General features: G+C 37.6%; 1 pseudogene; it reads right to left on the reverse strand.

The window, feature by feature from the left end:
• Window positions 1–1109: 1109 nt before the first annotated feature.
• Window positions 1110–17819, reverse strand: LOC122814188 (annotated as a pseudogene).
• Between the last annotated feature and the right edge of the window lie 4592 nt (window positions 17820–22411).

Below are 22411 nucleotides of genomic sequence, written 5' to 3' on the forward strand. Positions count from 1 at the left end.
TTTTCCTGTTTACATGCCACCAGTTGACCATCAGTTGCATGTCTGTACCATTTTTCCTTTTTGTCCTCAGTACCATCCCACTGGGATTGGGCCACACCAGTGCATGTTGATCAGTTGAAATAAAGGACAACAGCATGGAACATCACATATTCTGTCCCAGCATGTTAGGGAGAACTCTGTTTTTGTATGCCCTAACTGGGCAGAGCTAGTTATATGCATCTATATTCAACATAAGCAGTGTCAGCTAGCTCACTCCCCCCCGGTTTCTGTAGTTTTACTAGTGATCTATCTCCATCATCAGGGCTGTGTCTTCACCATGGACAGTCACCCCCTCCCTGAATGGACAAACCATGAAAAGCAACCTTTCAAACCCCTCCCATCCCATCTCCTCCAGTGCCTGAGTCACTAGTCAATTTCAGGTCATCTCGGTCATAATCTCTCTGCTACATGATGCCAGGTGACTTCATTTTTGAATGTTAACTCATACAATTTTCAATACACAATGGAAAATCAAACTCCTACAAAACTTTTCCAAGCATATCAACAAAATGCAGGACATCTACAATAGATTTGTTAAGCATTAAGATAAACTTCTCAACATAGTTAAAAGTTGTGATTCAAATGAACCCTTCAAGATGCCCTTACATGAGTATTATGCTGACAAGGAAGTTGAGGTATAATTTAAAGGCTATTATGGACTTTTTCCTGATCTCGCTTGATCTTACATGCTATTCTCTATAGTTATTCCACTAATGCATGTAACATTTTTATTGTTGAGTACATTTCATGATTTTTACTATTTGGCATTGATTTAGTTGCTTTTACTCATTGTTGTAAATGCTATTCTTTTTCACTATACGTTATTTTCTTGTAAGCTGAACCTGAAATAGACCCGTGGATCAGTGCTGCACCCTAGTTAATAGATCTTAGTACATCTTGATCGTGAAGCCACATTTCAACTCTTTTCTTATTGGTGCCATTCCTCTGGATGAGTTGGACCAGGGGTTGAATTGTATGCAGGTAATGTCTTTGACCATTCCATCATCTCATAACTTGATGGAGGTTGACTGATGTTCTTGTGGTAGTGTGTGCTGTGTTACCATCTTGTGTTAGGGCTCTTTCTTCTTAGTCACATCATCATCATATTCCACACTGGTACCTCCAGAACATGCTGCTGGTAGTAAGTCACCATAGGGAATATATGGCCTTGGTATAATGACATCACCACCTTTTTTAGCAGTTGTAATTGCTGTCACTTCACATAAATCAGTGGCCTGCAGCATACAAACATATTGAAATAATATGATTTTCCATAATGAGTTAAGACACTTGCATACATTCCTATTACACCTGTGCAACACAACATACCACTTAGTCTTATATTGTGTAGCAATGGTGATACAAGGTACAGTTATTCTGCCATAAATTTAAGGTATTTATACTGATAATAACCCCCATAAGAACATAAGAGGCATCATATTCCTTCTCATATCACAAGCAGGTGAATGTGATATACCAATCATCTGTCTTGCATGATCTGTTCTGAGGATATGTGAAGGAGACCTTGTATACTCTACAGAAGAGCCTCTGACACCTAGGTGGAATATAATGGAAACTCCAGCTGTGTAAGTCCTACTTACTGCACCTGTAACAGTAGATGTTTGTAGAACACACTGCCTTACTGACATTTGGGTAGTAGTACCTGTCTGTGGGTGTGACTGACCAATCACCTTGCAGAACAGATATAAAGTCATAGACAGGTCCCTTTCAGTTTCTATGGTCCAGTAGGAAGGAAAGATGAAAACACAAGCTTTATAAATACCTACTGTTCTGTTCCAAACCAAATGCTCTACACAAACACAACAATAAAGACCACTGAGCATAACTCGGTGGCAACTCCAACAACAAACTATGTACATCCAAAAACGTGGGATGGTGAGTGGGTATTGCCAGTAACACAGTGTGTTCTATGAACATCTGCTGTTACATTTAAGTAGGATTTGTGCAACTGCACTATGTTCAACAAACACACTGCCTTACTGTCATATGGGTAGATTCCCAAATTACACAGCCTTGGAGGAGTAAAGATAAGGATCCAGGAAACCCTAGAGAAAGTCCTAGTGAAACCCACATAAGATTTTGAAAAGGCATTCAGCTTGTAGTTATTCATAAAAGTATGGACAGAGGACCAAGTTGCTGCCCCTTTAATACTTCTGGAGTGCATTCCTTTCCAATACACTACTGAAGAGTGAAAGGTCCTGGTGGAATGTGACCTTACTTTACCTGGATTCACATTGCCATGGGGGGGGGGTGTAACAAAAATAATACTAAAGGAAAACCAATGAGCAATGGTTTGCTGGGATACAGGTTTATCCTTCTTTGCCCCTGTACTGGAAGCAAAAAACTTTTCAGCCTTCCTGAAGAGTTTGGATCTGTCAAGGTAGTACCTGAGCTGTTGATGCACACCCAAGGTATGAAATATCCTCTCTCCCTTATTCTTAGGTTCTGGGAAGAACAAAGGTAGATTAATAAACTGATTTAGAGTGAATTCTGAGACTACTTTTGTCATAAAAGAGGAGTTACTGCATAACACAACTCTATCCCTGTGGAAAATCAGATAAGGTTGTCCTAACAGGCTTCCAACTCAGATACTCACCTTCCAGATGTTAAAGCAATAAGTGAAACAGTTTTCCATATTCAGAACTTCACTTCAGCTTGAGCTGCTGTTTTGAAAGGTGATAAGGTCATTTTTTCCAAAAGGAGAAATTTGCTTGTGAGGAGGTCTCATATGCAATACTCTTTTCATGAACTGGTTTACCAAAAGAATACAAGAAAGAGATGGCTCCAACAGACAAGCAGAGATGGCTCTTATTGCACCTTAATGGATGCATACAATAAGCCATCCTGAAGTAGCTCACACAAATATTTCAAGATCAGAGGGATGGCAACCTTGAGGGACCCTCTGTTCCCATTTAGGCACAACTTACAAAACCTCATCTATTTGTAAACATAAGATTATTCTAGTAGTAGGTTTTCTGGACTCCTATAATACCTTCTGCAAATTCTCATGAAATAAGTAAGTATGACAGAGGAGAGATTGAATTACACAGGCTCTCAGCTGTAGTTGCTCCAAATTGGAGTTCACCCATCGCCCTGAGTCTGCATTAGCAAATTCACTGTGTGCGACAGTCTGTGGTAATTGCCCTTGGCCAATACCATTAAAATGGAGAACTAAGATTGCCAGAGTCAATAGGGGGTCAGTGCAATGATCTTTGGAATTTCTTTCTGAACTTTCAGAAGTACCTTGTGAATCAGTGAAAAGGCTGGAAATGCATACAGGAACATTCCCATCCAAGGAAATAAGAATGTGTCTGTCCCCCAAGCATGGCTGCAAGGATGTCTGTAACAGAATTTTTCCAGCTGTCTGTTTTGAAAGACATGAGCAGAAATAGTTGAGGTATTCCTGACATCTGAACTAGATGCTGGAAGACCACTGTCTGAAGCTGCCATTTCTGCAGGTCTGCCCACAATCTGCTCAGTCTGTCTGCCACAACATTTTGCTCTGACAGGATGTATGATGCCTGAAGAGTGAGAAAATGATGTAAAGCCAGCTCTGAGGACATCATTGCAAACAGACACAGTTGGTATGAATGTGTACCCCCTTGTTTGTTGAAGTACCACATCATTGTGGTGTTGTCTGTAATCACAAGAAGAGTACCCAGAGTCCACAGGTAATGATGACCTTTCAAGACATGTATCATTGCCAGCATTTCCTTGATATTGATGTACTTCCATACATCCTTGAGCCCCCAAATGGCCTGCACATGTACTCCATTGACACCACTTCCAAGCAAAGTTGGATGAATCTGTCTTGGCAGATTGTGCTGGAACAAGTTGGAAGAAGGGGAGCCTTGTATTGATACTCAGGTGTGTTCTCCTCTACTGTAACTCTCATCTGATGAAGGACAGTACCAGCAACTAGGATTCCAGGGAATATAGGTGTTGAGTCCAAAAATTTCAGATATACAATTGAATTTTCCTCATATGGAGACATGCCAGTGGTATCATGAGAATCATGGATGCCATCAGTCCTAGAATTTTTAGAAATTCTCTTGCTGAGGTGGCATTTCTCCAGGTGAATTCCTGAAATACCATCTCATAAGACAGGATCTTGTCTTTGGAATGATAGGTCAGTCTTGTCGGTGTTGATTAAGCACACCAAGAAGAGAAGTCTTTGTGAGGGTGCAGGCACCACTTCAGAAGGTTCGACTTGAATCCTAGTTGACCAACTAAGGTCAAGACCTTCTCTAGTGATTCCAAACACCTGAATGCAGACTCTGCTCAGATCAGCAAATCACCCAAGTAATGAAAGATGTGAATACCAAAAGTCTGATAGTGAGCCATTAATGGGTAAAGGTATTTGGTAAACAGGTGCAATGGATAGCCCAAAGGGCAATACAGGGATATGATAGTGTAAACCAGACACAACAAATCTCCAATATCTCTTGAAGTGATGAGCAATAGGGAGATGATAATATGCATCCTTCAAGTCCTAAGACACCATGAGGCAGTGATCCAGTAAAAGAGGAAGCAGAGTGAGTATCTTGAGTTTAGTGATCTTGATAAAAGTAGTCAGAAAGTATAGGTCCAACACCAGTCTCCACGACAGCTCTTTTTTTGGGAACCAGGAAAAATTCTGGAGTAGAAACCTTTCATTCTTTCTGAAGGAGGAACCAGTTCTCTGACCACTGAATCTAGCATTTGACTGAGCATAGGAGGGAATAATAAAGTCTGGTCCAACAGGTGATGGGAAAACCCCCTTGAATGGAGGCAGGTTTTCCTTCCACTGACAACTGTAACCTTTGCCAACAATATCAAGCACCCATTTGCTGGAGCCACTGACAGTCATGTTGCCTTGGTGACAGCTAGCTTTCAAGAAAGGGCACTCAGAGGGAGACTTGAGAAAGATGGGAGTCATGCCTCAACATAGTTATAGGTTAGAAGGTGGGCTATCCTTTTTGGGAAACAAACCCCCTCCCATTAGGTTTGGAGGAGTTCTCACCTTGTCATTTCCTTTAGGTGTCTTGTTTTTTGTTTAGTTGGGACATCTGTTTGTTGGGCCACTGAAATTGATCCTACTTATTGAAGAGAAACTTGTGAATAAGGAACATTATCAACACCCCTTGCATTAGTTTACCTCTATCATCCTACTGTTTACGGATCCGATTAGCTACAGTACCAAACACACATAATCAGAATCAAGTGGAACATTCATAATCTCACTTTTAACTCATCAGAAAGGATTTGGCTTTGCAGCCAAGCATACCTCCTTATCACCAAAAACATCACTGCATTTCTATAAACAGTATCAGTCCTCTCCAAAGCTCTCTTCAAATCATGTTTAGATACTTCAGAACACTGTAAACAATATCTTTGATTTAGACTTTTTCTCAGCATTTAACAATTCTGTGAACTTGTTTAAAATATGCATATTCTTCAACACAAACTTCAACATAAAACACTGGTAGTCAAACACTTTAAAAGCTTTAAAAGTTATCATGCTGGACCACACCAGCCTCTTTCCCTGAGATTCTAGTCACTTGCCTAGTTTATTTAAAGTAACTGGGTTTGATGAAGAAATTGTCTTTTTATTGGAAGATGTCACTTGGAACACAGAAGGAGGGCCCACAGACAAGGGGGCTTGAAGGCCAGGCATGGCCAAGCACACCCTGAATTTCTTAAACACTTTTAGGCAGAGACTCATTCAGCAAAGGAGATTTGAAAGCTTTCTTACAAACATCCTCCAACTCTAAGATCAACAGAAGGAAGGTCACAACATCTGAAGCCTCATCTTCCAAAAAATCATAAACCATGCTGATCTCATGTGTAGCTGATGAATGTTCCCAATTGAATGCATCCCCAAATTGAGCCAGCATTTGTGAAAAGAAAACATTGTCTGGATTTCTGAACCTCTTCATCTTCAAATGAAACTGACTGATCAGACTCTTGACACTTCTGAAACCTCGGATTCCAGATCCTCTTCAAAATCAGGATCCTTGGGTGGTTAAACGGGTCTATATTATAACATTGAAGTTCATAAACATCGAATGTTATAATATTGAACCCTAAACACCATAATTCGAAAACATCGAACAATCAGAATAGCGATTTTTTTTCCCAGGGAAAAAATTCGCTATTCCGAAAAACATACACACAACACAAACACACACAAAAAACAGCAATCCACACACATACACTTAAAATCCTACACCTAAACCTAAACTAAACTTTACATACACTACTAGCTATCCACTTACATTAATTCAACCCTAACCCTAAGGTCCGTCACTATCGCACACTCACCTCACCCGCGCCCTAACCCTAACTCACCTAACCCGCACCCTAACCCTAACCTACACACAAACGCACACTTACCTGACCCGCACCCTAACCCTAACATCCACACAACCGCACACTTACCTGACCTGCTCCCTAACCCTAACTCACCTAACCCGCCCCCTAACCCTAACCCTAACCTACACACAATCACACACTTACCTGAACCTGACCCTTAACGTTCCAACATATCGAACACTGAAAACAGCGAAGCCACAGCAACGGCCCACCAAATTCTTTCCCTGGGAAAGAATTTGGTGTCCTGCACGTTCGCTGTTTTCAGCATTCGACAGTACGGGTTCGATATTATAACATTCGATCTTTGTAGAATTTGATGTTATAATATAGACCCGGTTAAACAGGGGTGGAAGTACTGGTGATACTCATAAACCCAGTTTGTACCCCTTAATCAGCTGCCTGAACAATGCATCTAGCCATAGCCACCAGCTAAGGTGGAAACACGGTCAGAAACTGTTGCCTTGCAATGTGGTGAGTGCGATGCACTGCACTAGTGGGAGGTTTCCCAACAGGAAGACATATCAACACCGACAGCAGATTTGGCACCTATGACTTCCTCTGCACCTAAAGAGTTTGGCTGTCTTGTACCTAGACCATTCAATGGTACAGCTCCAGAGGACAAGTCTGACCCTTATATCACACACAGTTGTGTTACTAGCACCACACAAGGGGACCTGAAGGCAAAAGAAGATGAATGATCTGATAGCCTGCACAAGGCTACTGCAGAGTCACAAGTAATAAGCTGAGGCATATTTCTTGATGTATTTCTATGTTTTTAGGTACACATGGGGTAGATGGTAGTCTGGGGGGGCACATTGTATCCAAATCTATTGAGTCAGGGGACAAAAACCTATCCAGATCAAAACTAAATAGTAGTTGCACTGTCAGCCCAGGAAAAATTAACAAACTCCACCATACTCCCTCTAAACAGCAAAATGAAGTCTATTTTTTCAGTGACACCGTTCTGAATCCTGCACTGAATAAAATAACAGTAGTTTCAGTAACACAGTTCAAAGCACAAAATTAACCCATTTTTAATACACAAAGGCTAGTTTCACTCATAAATGATTAGAAACTGCATAAGAGCCTCAAAAAAGGAATAAAGTATAGTCATTGTCTATGGCTTGGGGAGGTGGTATAAATGTTAAACAGACACAAGGTACAGGGTTTGCTTCTCATATGGGATAATTTGCAAGATTTAAAGTACCCCACATGGGCAGTTAACCCTATACTACTCTATGAACCAAAAGTTATGAAAAATCTTGTCAGAAATGTTAACATGCAAAATGTCACCAAAATCACAATCTAAATGAAAAAAAAAAATGTAATATGCTGTAAACCTACTCAATCGCTTCAAATAATCATAACCCCAAAATACAAAACTGCAAAACAGCAAGTCTTCCTATTAAAACTTTCAAATGAAGCTTAAAATAAACAGTATAAATCTTAAACTACAGGTAAAGTAAAACCTCCAGTGCATACAATTTTCCATTCAGAAAAAGCAAGCAAACCAGCAGAATATACTATTCAAGCACTGACAGAAAAAAGCAGAGGGAGGAAATAAAACTCCAAAGGGTTTCCTATCTATATAACATAGCTGGTCTCACTACCCTTTTGTAGACCTTCCCTTTCACTCTTACTGGTACTCGTCTGTCACAAATCACTCCTGACACTCTTCTCCACCCACTCCACCCTGCCTGTACTCTCTTCCACACTCACCATTACTCTGAACTGCTGATCCCAAGTATTTAAACTCATCCACCTTCACCAACTCTAATTCCTGCATCCTCACCATTCCTCTATCCTCCCTTTCATTCACACACATATATTCCATCTTAGTCCGACTGACCTTCATTCCTCTCCTCTCTAGAGCATATCTCCACCTCTTCAGGATCTCCTCAACCTGTTCCCTACTCTCACTACATATCACAATGTCATCTGCAAACATCATAGTCCACGTGAACTCCTGTCTGATCTCGTCTGTCACCCTGTCTATCACCAGTGCAAATAAGAAAGGGCTCAGAGCTGATCATTGATGTAATCCCACCTCCACCTTAAATGCACCTGTCACTCCTACTGCAGATCTCACCACTGTCACACTACGCTTGTACATATCCCGTACCACTGTTACATACTTCTGTGCCAGTCCTGACTTCCTCATACAATACCACAACTCCTCTCTAGGGACCCTGTCATATGCTTTCTCTAAGTCCACAAAGACACAATGCAACTCCTTCTGATCTTCTCTGTACTTCTCCATCAACAATCTCAGAGCAAACATCGCATCTGTAGTGCTCTTTCCTGGCATGAAACCATACTGCTGATCACTAATCATCACCTCCCTTCTTAACCTAGCTTCCACTACTCTTTCCCATAATTTCATGTTGTGACTGATCGGTTATATCCCTCTGTAGTTACTACCAGCTCTGCACATCACCCTTATTCTTAAAAATCGGTACCAAAACATTTTTTCTCCACTCCTCAGGCATCCTCTCACTTTCCAAGATTTCATTAAACAATCTGGTTAAAAATTCCACTGCCATTTCTCCTAAACGCCTCAAAGCTTCCACAGGTATGTCATCTGGACCAACAGCCTTTCCATTCTTCATCCTCTTCATAGCTATCCTTACTTCTGCCTTGCTAATCCATTGCACTTCCTGATTCACTATCCCCACATCATCCAGCCTTCTTTCTCTCTCATTCTCTTCATTCATCAGCCCCTCAAAGTACTCTTTCCATCTGTTCAACACATTCTCCTTGCTAGTGAGTACATTTCCCTCATTATCCTTTATCACCCTTACCTGCTGCACATCTTTCTTAGCTCGGTCCCTCTGTCTAGCCAATCGGTACAGGTCCTTTTCTCCCTCCTTAGTGTCCAACCTTTCATACAACTCTCTATACGCCTTATCCTTAACCTTTGCCACCTCTCTCTTTACCATGCACCTCATCTCCTTATACTCCTGTCTACTTTCTTCATCTCACTGACAATCCCACTTCTTCTTCACCAACCTCTTTCTCCGTATACGCTCCTGTACTTCTTCATTCCACCACCAGGTCTTCTTGTTCTCCTTCCTCTGTCCAGATGTCACACCAAGCACCTTTCTAGCAGTCTCCCTTACTAGCTCTGCTGTAGTTACCCAGCTATTAGGTAACACTTCACTGCCACCCAGTGTCTGTCTTAACTCTTCCCTGAACTCCACCTCACAATCACCCTTTTTCAATTTCCACCATTTGATCCTTGGTGCTGCCCTCACACTCCTTCTCCTCTTCTTGATCACCAATGTAATTCTACAGACCACCATTCTATGCTGCCTAACTACACTTTCCCCTGTCACCACTTTACAGTCTCCAACCTCCTTCAAACTGGCCCTCCTGCATAGAATATACTCCACCTGTGTGCATCTCCCTCCACTCTTGTATGTCACCCTTATCTGGTAATGTGGATAGCAAACTAGCTGAAAGACAGAGCCCATATACTTAAGATGAAAGGTACCATTTCCAATAGCAACAAGGTAATTAGAGGTATAGATTAGAGCTCAGTGCTAGGGTCCCTCTGTTTTGATATTTACTTCAAATTCCAATAAATACACCATGACCTAATGGTATCTTTCAATAACCACATGATACAAAGTTATTGTAGCAAAACGTACAGTTGTGCAATTTGCAGTTACCATAACTGTTGATGTGTGCATTCCTAAGTGCTGCAGTAGCCTTTGGCTGTTTGGGTGGTAACCTGCTTAGGATACAACAACTAGCCAGTTTTCAAAAAGCTCTGGGTCCCTCCCACCCCTATGCTCCAAAGACTGAATAGCTACTCACATGGAGGTAAATCAGCAGTCAGAGAGTAGACAGTTTTATGACTTTTTACCCAAAACAAAGAAGAAAAATTACTCATCCTAAAACCCCAAAAAGATAAAAACATATGTAGGTTCAGAGGATGTTACTAGGCTAGCAGCCCTAGAGCCTTTACAAGCCTAGCCATGTTAATCCCATGTATCCCCATTTGTTCATTTTGGGTAGTCCTCAGAACAAATTTATGAACAGAGCAGGTCTGTGATCAACACCGGCTACCCCTGTCCATAAGGGACATGGGTGCCACCCCAAGGGCAAATTTGCAGTCTCCCATCCAATTATCTAGGATGCATTTGAATAAAGTAAGTGAGGAGCTATGTTTTAAATGAATAGGATGTCTATTCCAGAGGATCAAACCCACAATCCTGAGATCAAGAGTATCATGCTCTACCAACTGAGCTAGCCAGGCTGCTAAAGCTATCATGCTGCATCTTTCTGAGTAGAACTCCTGCTGTACAGTACAAAAATCATGAATTATTTCCAGCTCTGTTCTCCATCCTGATCTAATAACCACACAAGGAGTACTTCCCTCAGGTCCGTCTTCACTCCCCATTTCATCATTCACTCTGGTTGCAAGACTCACTGCAGAGATCTGCCGTGGTTGTATGCAGACAATATTGCACTACTTAGGTTCTGATTCATTTGTCAATAAATCCTCTAAGAGGACTATGGTACCTGGGTGCTCTTACCATTGCCAGTTTCTCCTGCCATAACCACCACTCTGTGTCTGCGAATGGTCTCCACAGTTGTATTTTTCTGTAGGAACACTGGCAACTGCTGTCTGTGTTTTAGGAATTTTTATGTTTTGCTAAACACTATAAGGTCCTAAACAAATACCTTGCAGTTTCAAAACCGTTTGTGTTTTTTGGCTCCAGAGATAAATTATCAAAGTAATTTAAAGATGCTGAGTTTTCCCAAGATTCTTCAGGTTCCTCTGGAGACACTAAGCTATGTTTTGATTGTTGCTGCTGCTGTTTGAGTTTATTTAAACGTTTAGTTATAAACTGCTCACATGGCTTACTAATTTCCATCTTATTTTGTTCTTTTTTCTTTTCAGCACCACTCTATTCCAACCATACATCTCTGTATGTTGAAGGCAACAACTGATGCACTGGCTTTCCTTTTACAAGATGATAAAGTGCCAATGTTGCAGCGAGGTGCTGTGCCTGCATGCTGTCCTCAGTCAGAATGGTTGGACACACTAACACATCATCTGCTGATCTCTGAATCTTCACCCTACTCTTCCAGTATCTACCCACAGGATTTTTTTTCAAAAGATGGATTTGGACTCTTAGGGAGGTTTTTCCAGCACCAAACTATCAGGAATTGTTTTGGAGATTTACCAGTTCAACTATAAGATGAATAATCAAAGTTTCTGATGTCTTTTTTTGTTCTTTATACTTTGCTGAATCTTTCTTTTCTATACCTGATGTAGACTCAGTAAATAAATTCAAATACAGCATGTCACCCTCTTCTAAAACTGCAGGCAACTTTTTCTTTTCTTTCTCCCCATCAAAAACTTTGATACTTGGATTGAAGAAATGATGAGATTCTAAATGTTTCATTTCATCATTCAAACTTTGGATTTTTTCTTGAGCTGCCTGCTGTCCCTGCTTGTTCTTGTTGCCTTTAGCAGCTAAAGCTTCCTCATTAACATCAAGAAGTTTTGCAGTGAGCTCCAGGTATCGCTCATTTTGATTAAAGTGCTCATTGTTTTCAAATGTCTTTTCAACATCTTCATCTCCTATTTTATCTTTGCTTTCTTATTGAGCATAACACAAAATCCATTTTTTATTGTCTATTTCTCATCCTGTTTCATAGTTCCCTTTTTTCAGGATCATCCTTAGATTTCTTAATTTCCGAGACTTTTGACTGTTTTACCATATATGCAGGATGCTAACATTTTGGTCTGTTCTTCTTCTTCTTGTGTCTTCTAACTAAAACCTTTGGGGAATGCATCATTTAGGAGGTTTAAACACAAATCTCCCACATAAAGTATAGTGTTCTCCATAGCTTTTTCAACATGTTCAGCTTTAACAGAAAATCAGTGTAAAGCCATGTACAAATTCTGGAGATTCTTGGCAGTAAGCCTTCCTGAAACTCTCCTCATACCTCCATACTGCAGTTTGCAACAATTAATCAGGTTTGTAATCTTCTGTTCCAATTTGCTTAAGTACAGATATGTCCAGATTTAAAGCACCACTCGGTTCTGTTACAGGTGCAATAAAACTGTATGTCTTCTGCCCTTTTATTTTAATATCCTTTAAATGGGGTTTAACAGCTGACAGTCTATGGCTGAATATTTGTCACTACAAATTCCAGCATCACTTCCAGCTTTGGAACCCGGAGGAAGCATGTCAGAAAAGGAAATTAAATCAGATTTATTCTTCGTTTTACCACCCATTATCATGACTAAAATAACAAAAATTTAAATACAGTATCTTAAGGAATTTAGTGAACTGAGTTAGTAACATGCAGTCTGTACCTCAAAGGCTGATGATTTAAATGTGACATGATCTACAGAACAAGGTAAACAGCAATAGAAACAGTCTCTGCATAACCTGCAACAGTACAACACATAAATCTTTTTTATCATCATCATCATATCTTTTTACAACTAACTACATACAGTAGAATGGGGATGGAGTGTGGGTGCTGCTACAGAAGCAATGAATTTGAATATTTTACCCAACTGTACTATGCTCATCATTCTCACTACTGCAGTAGCCTTTGTCTGTTTGGGTTATTGCCAAAACTTATTTTTAAGCACTTTTGACCTATAATATACAATGGACTCCATCAGAAAAAACACAGAAGTAAATGTAAAATGAATTACCAAAGTACCAAGACCGATCTCTGCTGCTCCTAGCTCGAACAGGGCACAATCCACACGGTGATACTGTTAGTATGTCTCTCTCTTACTAACGAATCCAAACACTAATACGAAGGATTTTTCAAAAGCTTTAATCACCAAAGCACAACTGCTACAAACACAAAATTGCAAGTTGCAAATGAACAACACAGGTTGAGCGCTTTCATCTGTTTATGACAGACTTCTTCAGAACCTACAACAAACAGAAATACATCTACTTTTATACTACTTTTGGCGCCAAATCTATCAATTAATAAACTCATTAACTAACTAATTGAATGCATTTGATAAAACTTCATATGCTAACAATATGTATACAAAATTTCTTTAAAATGCTTAAAAACTATATCTGAATTAATAATGCATACTTAGTATGTATTGCCCTTAGCATAAATTCAATTAACAAATGAAAATAGCATTGTGTTATAACAAAAAACATAAATATAAATAATAATATAACAATATAAATAGCTATATATATAATAATAAGTATTTACATTTCTGATTTTTGTAAATTTCATGTATATACCACATATTTGTCACTCCCTAAATATGATTATATTAAAAAATTTTATTAAAATATTATTACATTAAAAATTTATATTGTTATATTGTTATATTGTTATATAAATATATAAAACAATGTTAATCCCCTAATGTCAAAAATGGTTTTAAACTGATGTACTCATTCAATCCAGGGTACGTAGTGGCATCAAGGCAAATTTGCCATTTGCTTTCCATAGCACCTAACTTCGCTTTCCAGTTGCCACTACCTATTGTTCTGTCCACTACTTCCAGGATGGCAAATTTAAATGTGTGTTCTTTACCTTTATCTTTGACATGTTTGCTAAGTGCGTTTTTGTCGTCTTCTTTCTTTATTTTATAAGTGTGTTCATATATACGGGTTTTCAATTTTCTCTCTGTTTTGCCTATATAATATGCAGAACAGAATACACACTTAGCTAAGTATACAACTCCCTGACTATTACAATTGCCAGCTCTAAATTTACATGTACTTTTAATAAAATTCTCTAATTTCACATGTTTATCTTCATTGATATATTTGCATTGTGTGCATGTACCACATCTATTTGTACCCTTTCCAATGTTGTCCTTATTACATCTATATTCACCGCTTTCAACTATCCTCTTTAAATTCTTACCCGTTTTGTGTACTATTAGTGGCTGGGGTCCCACCATACTTCCTATATCTTCAGTGTTATACAATAGCGTCCAATATCTCATGTTTTTTTCCGATGAAGTCCATTGTATATTATAGGGAAAAAGCACTTAAAAATAAATTTGCAACATAGACTAGGTCCAGTTTTTATTGTTTTTATTATTAGTCAAGTTTTCCTTCTTTTGATTTAGTTAATAACCAAAATGTATCCAACCCAGGAGGAGGAGGAATGATAAGAGTCTGGTAGCCACTGGAGAAAGGTTATAGCAAGACCAGTCATAGACCTGGAAAAGAAATGCAGTATGTAATGCTTTTTAAAGGTATGTACAGTAAAGCATGTAGCTGCCTCCAGAATGCTTCTAATATGCCATCAAAGAAAACAAGCCTTTATTGCAATGTGCCTTAATCTTACCTTTAAATGTTTTACCATGGTGGGAATAACAAATGTAAAATCAAATGCTGCAAACATGGAGAGGATGGTATACTATTAAAATCAGACATAAACTGTAACAGAAAATATAAAACGTGTAAGAAAAAACAAATACAAAATGGAAAGAAATATATAAGAGCTCTAATATATGTGCTTTCAGCTTGATGCTTTCCTCAGATCTTTTAGAATATAACAGAGAGCTACACTTAAGTAATTGAGAAGTGCTCTGATATCTTGAAGAACCAATAAGGTTAGGATTTCATCTTCTTAGTTGCCACCCCTTTAATAGGGGGGTTAAAGGAGCCATTCCATTTAGTTCTGGTGTTTTATCAGCCTGTAAGTCTGTGATCCATCTTAGTTCATTTATCTCAGTTCTATTAACTATATCACCACTTCTTGGACTCTCTTTTATAATTTCCAGCACCAAAAAAACAAAAGTTATGGCCAGGATGAGCAGAGATATGCTGGCGTAAGGCATTGGTTTTATTTTGGAGCCTTTTATCACTTAGGTGGTATAAAATTCTATCCTTGAGAGGTCTACTAATTTTTCCAACATAGAAATGAATTCAAGTACTAGAGCATGCAATGTATATAAAGGTTTTGGTGTTGCAATCTGCATATGTGTCAAGCATATATTTTCTCCCAGCAGTCAGATGTATAAAATGTTTATTAGAATCAATATATGAAAGACTTTGCATCATCTGCAAGGAAATGTGCTATTCTTATAATGGTAATAACACAGCATCATGTAGCTACTAAGCATTGTTAAGTAATGGTTAGTGATGATTATTAGATTTCCCATATTATTAAAACAAACTTCTTTACATCACGGTCTATTTCATCTTCTATTCAGATGCAGATAATTTATTATATGTTATATCCTAACCATTCATCTTGCATCTATTTATTTATTTTACTTCTACGAAGTCTTCTTAACTTCCTCTTGTTTTCTAAACAATCTCAGTTGGAGTGTAGCTACTTTAGATATTTTACATATAATAGAGAAATTCCAACAAACTTTGTAATAGAGAAGCAAGTTATATGTTCATTAAGAAAAGGAACCTTATCATTAACTAGGCTATATTGATGTAACAATGCTTGCAGTTTTTAAGTTTACCACCAGAGGTCAACTCATGTATTTTAATCTATGTTAAATCTAGTTGTTTACACCTTTTATTAATCTCATAAAAGACATATGATTCTTAGAAGATTTTCTTGCTCAAGATTCTTACAGTTATAAAAGCTTCTATATAGCCAAAATCTGCTGACTGGACTGGACCTGAGGCCATCTTAGTGCAGCTATCTACAGTATCATAATCACATTTAACTGTATGTTTATTCACCCTAAGAGCTGTCAGAAAAAGATTCTGAGAAGTACTGTTTGACAGTGGCACCCAGGACCACCTCACACATGTTCTTGTCCCCATAGTAATGAAGCATGTGATTTTTTTTTTTTGCATGTAACTGCCTTAATGTCTACAATTAGCAGGACTACAACACCTGTTTTGTATGTAACAGCCTTAATGCCTACAATTAGCAGAGCCATAACACCTTCTAGTCCAAAATGTTATTAGATGACACCGATATAGTCCCTCCAGTCTTATGCAGCAATATGAAAAAGCTGTTAACCACGTTCTGCTGTACAAATACTCTGTACTTGTCTTCAGTCTAATAAAACTTCCTTGGCATTGAATCTTGAGGGTACAGTTATCACAAAATGTTCTCTAAAGCTTATACAGTTTGTTGTCTTCAAGTATTACATAACCAGGAAGCTGTTTCTAAGTCTGGACTGATTCAGGCTTATACTTTTTTCTGTCAGCTTTAATTTAAATCACATTAAACTGTTATTTTCCAAATTCTAAACATCAGCTTGAAAATAGTAACTTTTAATATAAATAAAAGAATCTAACTTACTTAAATGCAGCAGTCTGCATGTTTTTAGCTTTACTTAGGAAGTTTGAAGCTAAGGGTGCATCTCCAATACTGTTCTCTACACTTCCTGTAGGGTGCAACATAGCAAAACAGACCAACAGCTTCCAGAAGCCTTAGGGAAGACAAGGCAGTTTAAAAACAGCTTGAGGGTCATCTCGAGGTAAGAAAAAGCTTCAGTCCACACTGACTTTTATTAAGCGCTTTTCAGGATCTAATGAAGTTCTGGTTAATAACTGAACGAAAAGCGCTTAATAAACAGCAGTGTGGACTGTTTCCTGTGGTTGCTGTTTATTTGTTTGGATTGGTGGTTCATAAGAGTTTTTATTTAATTTAAAAAAAAAAAGCTTCACATCAAACCTAATCATTCTTTGAGTAAAAAATGGCTTAGTGAGGTAAAAAGGGAAAAAAAGCTAAAAAATGTTGCCATGTTTACTAGTGGATGTTAGTGCAACAGATACTCTAACATTAATAATACATTACATTGAGTATTTAAGTTTAAATAAATGAAAAAAACACAGATTATCTAATATAATTAAGTTATTGTGACACTTTATATTTATGTAGTTGGCTAAACAAGCTGCATTAGTATTTTAATAAAGATTTATACGTGTATGCAACATGGAGCCCTCTCCCAACTAACTTAAAGACGCAGCTGCACATATTAGATTTACTAACAGTGCCTTACTTGGAAATCAACTCAGTCTTGCTTTTGTTTTCATTTTGACTATAAATTATCTCAGTATGCAATGAGATTAAACTTTTTTAAGCAATTCCTTAATATTATTGCTGTTAGTTAACTATTTGCTCTGTGTGTTAAATTATATTTAAACAGCATTTATTACCATAATGGTGCAGTAACTATGAATTAAGAGACATTAATCACTAGCAAAAACCAAAAAAGAACATAATTTGATTATTTATTTACCAGTCAATTCTTTAAGAGATGAATTTGTTGTGGCCGCTGAAGTCTCAGTTTTTTGTTTCTTCTTTTTGACATCATTCCATGTATTAGATGTTCTCTTTAAAGAAGACATGGAAAACTCCATATACTCTGGGATGGTCATTAGGTTACTATTTGTTATAAAGGAGATAGCTTCATCCAAGTGATTAAAGATTTTTGTATCAGAAGAAAGGTGCATTTTGATTTTTACTGGATACAATATTTGGGCTCTGATGTTGTTTTGTTTCAGATGTTTACCATTGGCCAACATTTCTTCCTCATTTCCAGAATTCTTGCAGAGTAGTCATTGTCATATCTGATGGGGTGTTGGTTAAATTTTAATGGGGCTTTCCTACAAACTGTTTTTAACACTAGTTCCTTATCAAGGTAAGAGAGGAATTTTACAATAGATCTCGGTGTCGCTGTGGGGGATGTGGGCACTGGCTTACCAGTTGCCCTATGAGCTTTTTCTACACCAATTGAGAACTCTTCTTGCAAGACAAAAATTTTGGGAATCCAATTATTCAAAAATAAAATCATGTTCTCACCTTCTGATTTCTCTGGTACTCCGAAAATTCGAATTTCGCATCTTCTCTCCCAATTTTCAAGGTTATCAATTTTATTCATTAGCCATGTGTTTGAAAAGAAAGTCTGTGTGCAGCTCATCTTCCTTTAATCTTCCATCTATGTCAGTTATGTCTGTCTCCATGTCCATTATTTTATATTTATATTGTTGAAAAAGGTCTGTAAAAACTTCAGATTGTTTAGAGCTATTCTCACTTAAATTCTCCAGCTTTTTGTTGGAAGTCATCTATCTTCAGTGATGGTGACTGTAGAGTGAAAGACACCAGCTGCAGTTCTTTCCTCAGTGCAGCATCAGATTGTGAAGACATGGAGCTGTTCATTTTCCTTTGAGTTTAGTCTCAAATAATTTGACAGGAATTGTTTGGAATGAAAACTTCAAAGTTGGTAAAGTTAAAGTTTAGATTATTAGTAACTAGATTTTATAAAATTTAAGTATATATATATTAGTCTAATTCCTGTCTATTATATTAATTTTGTAGAGCTCAGAAAAAATGCTGTGCTTAACTGGCCATCTAGGCTCTGCCCTCCCTTCAGTAGTACTTGTGAATTCTGAAACATATGACAAGATTTTTACTGAGGTAGAAAAAGCAGCTTTAAGTTAAAAAGACTTCAGTGGCAGTGCTTCAACGTGGAAGCCTGCCTACATCACAAGATAATACCTCAGGGCTAAGAGTTAAATGTATGCCAACTTACGGCAATCAATATCCTGAACGTTTGGGAAGGTGGCTAGCAATTAACCTGGAAACCAGTTTCCATTACATCAGACTCTTAATTGAATATTTTCAGCCTCTTGAGGAAGAGACTATGGCTTTTATTGAACAAAAGCAAATGGAACTTGAAGATTTGGCTTTAATTGAAGGATCACAACAGAGACTATCCATTTATGACAACAAGTTACTAGTTTTTAAAACTAAAATGCTAGCTAGTGACTCCAAAGATTTCATGAACGGTAATATTTTTGAATGGCCAAGATATAATTACTCTGTACAGAAACAATATGTGAGAAATGCGGACACTATTGTATCTGAGCTAGGACATGCCCACGACTATGGCAGTATTTCTGATAAGAATAGTGAAGCAGTTTATATTAGGAGAAGTTATGAGAAAGAGCAAACAAAAGATGATACTTCCCATAATGATCTGCCTAAAGAAAGCATAATCATTCATAAGACCAATTTGAGCTCCAAAATTCATGAATTAGATACTATAATGCCACAGACTAATGTAAGTGACAATAATGCAGGAGCTAGATTTAAAAATTCTACTAAGAGCACTCTGTTTTTTCCAGTGGTACCGGTCTTAATGAAAAAAATTCATCTTCCAGAAGGGCCCATTCAATACGTAGAAGCAGAAAGAGGAGGACATTTTCGTTGTAAGAGACAACATAGTTCAGGAATCTTTAGTTACTAACATATCGGGACATATTTTAAATGAAACCCAAAAACAATTACTCGATAAAGATCTGTCTTTTATGTCAGCATTTCCTTCTAAGTTGAGTGAGTTTGTGATAGATATTAAATGTTTAGGAAGAAATATCCTTCTTAAGAATACTTTTGGTAATACAGACCACATTGATCACACTGATGTAGCAAATATTTTAAAGAAGCCTAGCACTTTTATTCCTGCTTCCCATACAGCAGTGGAGATGTTTATAAAAGTATGTGAGAATGAGGTATCTAAACTTTATAATGGGAATAACTAGAAGGATTTCTATAATTTAAATTCTGAAGAGAGACAAGCATTAAAGAAATTGATGATACATAATGAGATCATGATTAGGTCTGCTGACAAGGGTGGTGTTATTGTAGTCCTGGGATACATCCATGTACCATAGTAGAATTTTAGACATGCCTGAAGTTGAGAAAATCTATACTGAAATCCACAAATGGGAAGTAAAGTTACACACCAAGCAAAGGACAGCTTATTTGATTTATTGGTGACATGTACCGTCTTACAAGAACTATTTGATTATTTACTGGTTGCATACCCTCTGATACCCACTATTAACAGTCTACCTAAAATACATAAGGATAATAGGAACCCGCCAATGCACCCCATAGTATCTGCTGGAGGATGGCTCACTGAGCCTGCCTCTATTTTTGTGGAACATAAACTGAAGTTAGCGATCCCCAAAGTAGTCAGTGTATTGACTGACACTTCGCAATTTCATAGAACATTATCTGACTGTTACAAGTCTTTGAATAAGACAACTTATATAAGAATGGTGATGATGGATGTTAGGAGCCTTTTTGCTGTGATCTCCAATGATTTTGTGGTTGAGGCGGTATGACAATTCTTAAGGAGGGAGAAGATATTTGATTACAGCACTATTCCCTTGATTTGTTCTCTATTAGAGCTAATTTTGGAGAACAATGTTTTTACATATGCTGACAAATACTATCTGCAGAAATAGGGAGTTGCAATGGACACACCATGTGCCAACAATTACTCTAATCCAGTTCTTGCCCAGTGGGAATCCACTTACGTGTTCAATATGAAAAATCAGTGGTTGAGATACATATCTTATTATAAGAGATTTGTGGATGACATATTTTTTTCTGTGGAGTGGTGACATACAAAAAATTACCAGGTTCAAAGACTACTTGAGCAATGCAACAGCTTTTATACAGTTTGAGGTTAATAGCTCAAGCAGAAAATGAACTTGCTGGATGTTACCCTTCAGATAGGCACAGAAAGTAGGCTTGATACATCCCTACACAAAAAAGATTGCTGGAGGAACCACTTATTACATAGAATGAGCATGCATCCCAAGCATATCTATCTGCATGTCATCAAGGGGCACCTTTTAAGAATCTCCAGGATCTGCACTAATGAGCAGGATTATGAAGAAGAGATAGAACAGCAAAGAAGAAATTTCAAACAACAACAATACAAGGATGAGGAAATTCAGGAAAATGTCTTGGAAAATAGGAAGCTTAGGCATACAAGAGGTATGCACTATTTCACTAATGGCACTAGGCAAGATGAAACTGAGAAAACAACAGGAAAAAAGGAATATGCTGGAAGATTAAGATGCTTAATGACTTAAAGCAATGATGCAAAATGGGTGTGTCAAGTTATAAGGAACAATTGGAAGATTCTCACAGTGGATGAGAATATCACATGTATTGTTGGTGATAAACCCAGGTTTTGTTCTAAGAACAGAAGGAATCTGAAATGGATGTTATGTCCATGAGAAAGTCAACAAAAGATCCACCTTAACTGCAACATGCAAAGGCACACTTCCTTGCAGAAGATGCAAAGTCTGTTCATATATTGATTCTAGTAACCATTTTATACATCCAACTACTGGGAGAAAATATATGCTTGACACATATACAGATTGCAACACCAAAAACTGTATATATATATATATATATATATATATATATATATATATATATATATATATATATATATATATCACATGCTGTAATACATGCATTCATTTCTATGTTGGAAAAATTGATAGACCCTTCAAGGATAAAGTAAGGCTCCAAAATAAAATCAATGCCTTAAGCTCATCCTGGCCATAAATTTTGTTTTGTGGTGCTGAAAATTATAAAACTAAGAAGATGGCATTCTTACCTGATTGGGTCTAAGATATCAAAGCACTTTTCATTTATTTAATTGCAACTGTCTCTTATATTCTAAAAGATGTGAGGAAGGCATCAAGCCAAAAACACTTATCTCAGAACTCTTATACATATATTTTTTACCATGTGTTATTTGTGATTTCTTACACATTTTATATTTGCTATTAAAGTTTACATCTGATTTTAGTTGCATACCATCCTCTCTGTGGTAGCAGCATTTGAGTTTACATTTGTTTGATTTTGTATCTAAATCAAACTGCATTCAGTAGTTTCTGGTGTGCTTTGCCATATTGACAGTGGGAATAACAAGAAAGGATATAATAAGGAACAACAGGCTGGAATTGTCTGAATTGACACAGGTTGTCCTTTTCCAGTCTTATATTAGGAATTCCACGGCTGCATAGCTGCCCTAAAGGACTTAGTACTGACTGAATAGTACTTGAATTGCAAAGACATGACCAGAATACACAGAATCTATTATTCCTGTCATTCAAATTTTGAAAGAAATGAAAGAGATAGATGGCTATACTCAAGGTACACTCTGAAAGTAGTAAGGGTACATATAGGGGATTTTTTTGCTACAAATAACTCTGCATGCTTGGAAAAACAA

Source organism: Protopterus annectens, chromosome 10.part0 (genome assembly GCF_019279795.1).
Source record: "Protopterus annectens isolate FY-2018-M chromosome 10.part0, PAN1.0, whole genome shotgun sequence".
In the NCBI taxonomy this organism is placed as follows: Eukaryota; Metazoa; Chordata; order Ceratodontiformes; family Protopteridae; genus Protopterus; species Protopterus annectens.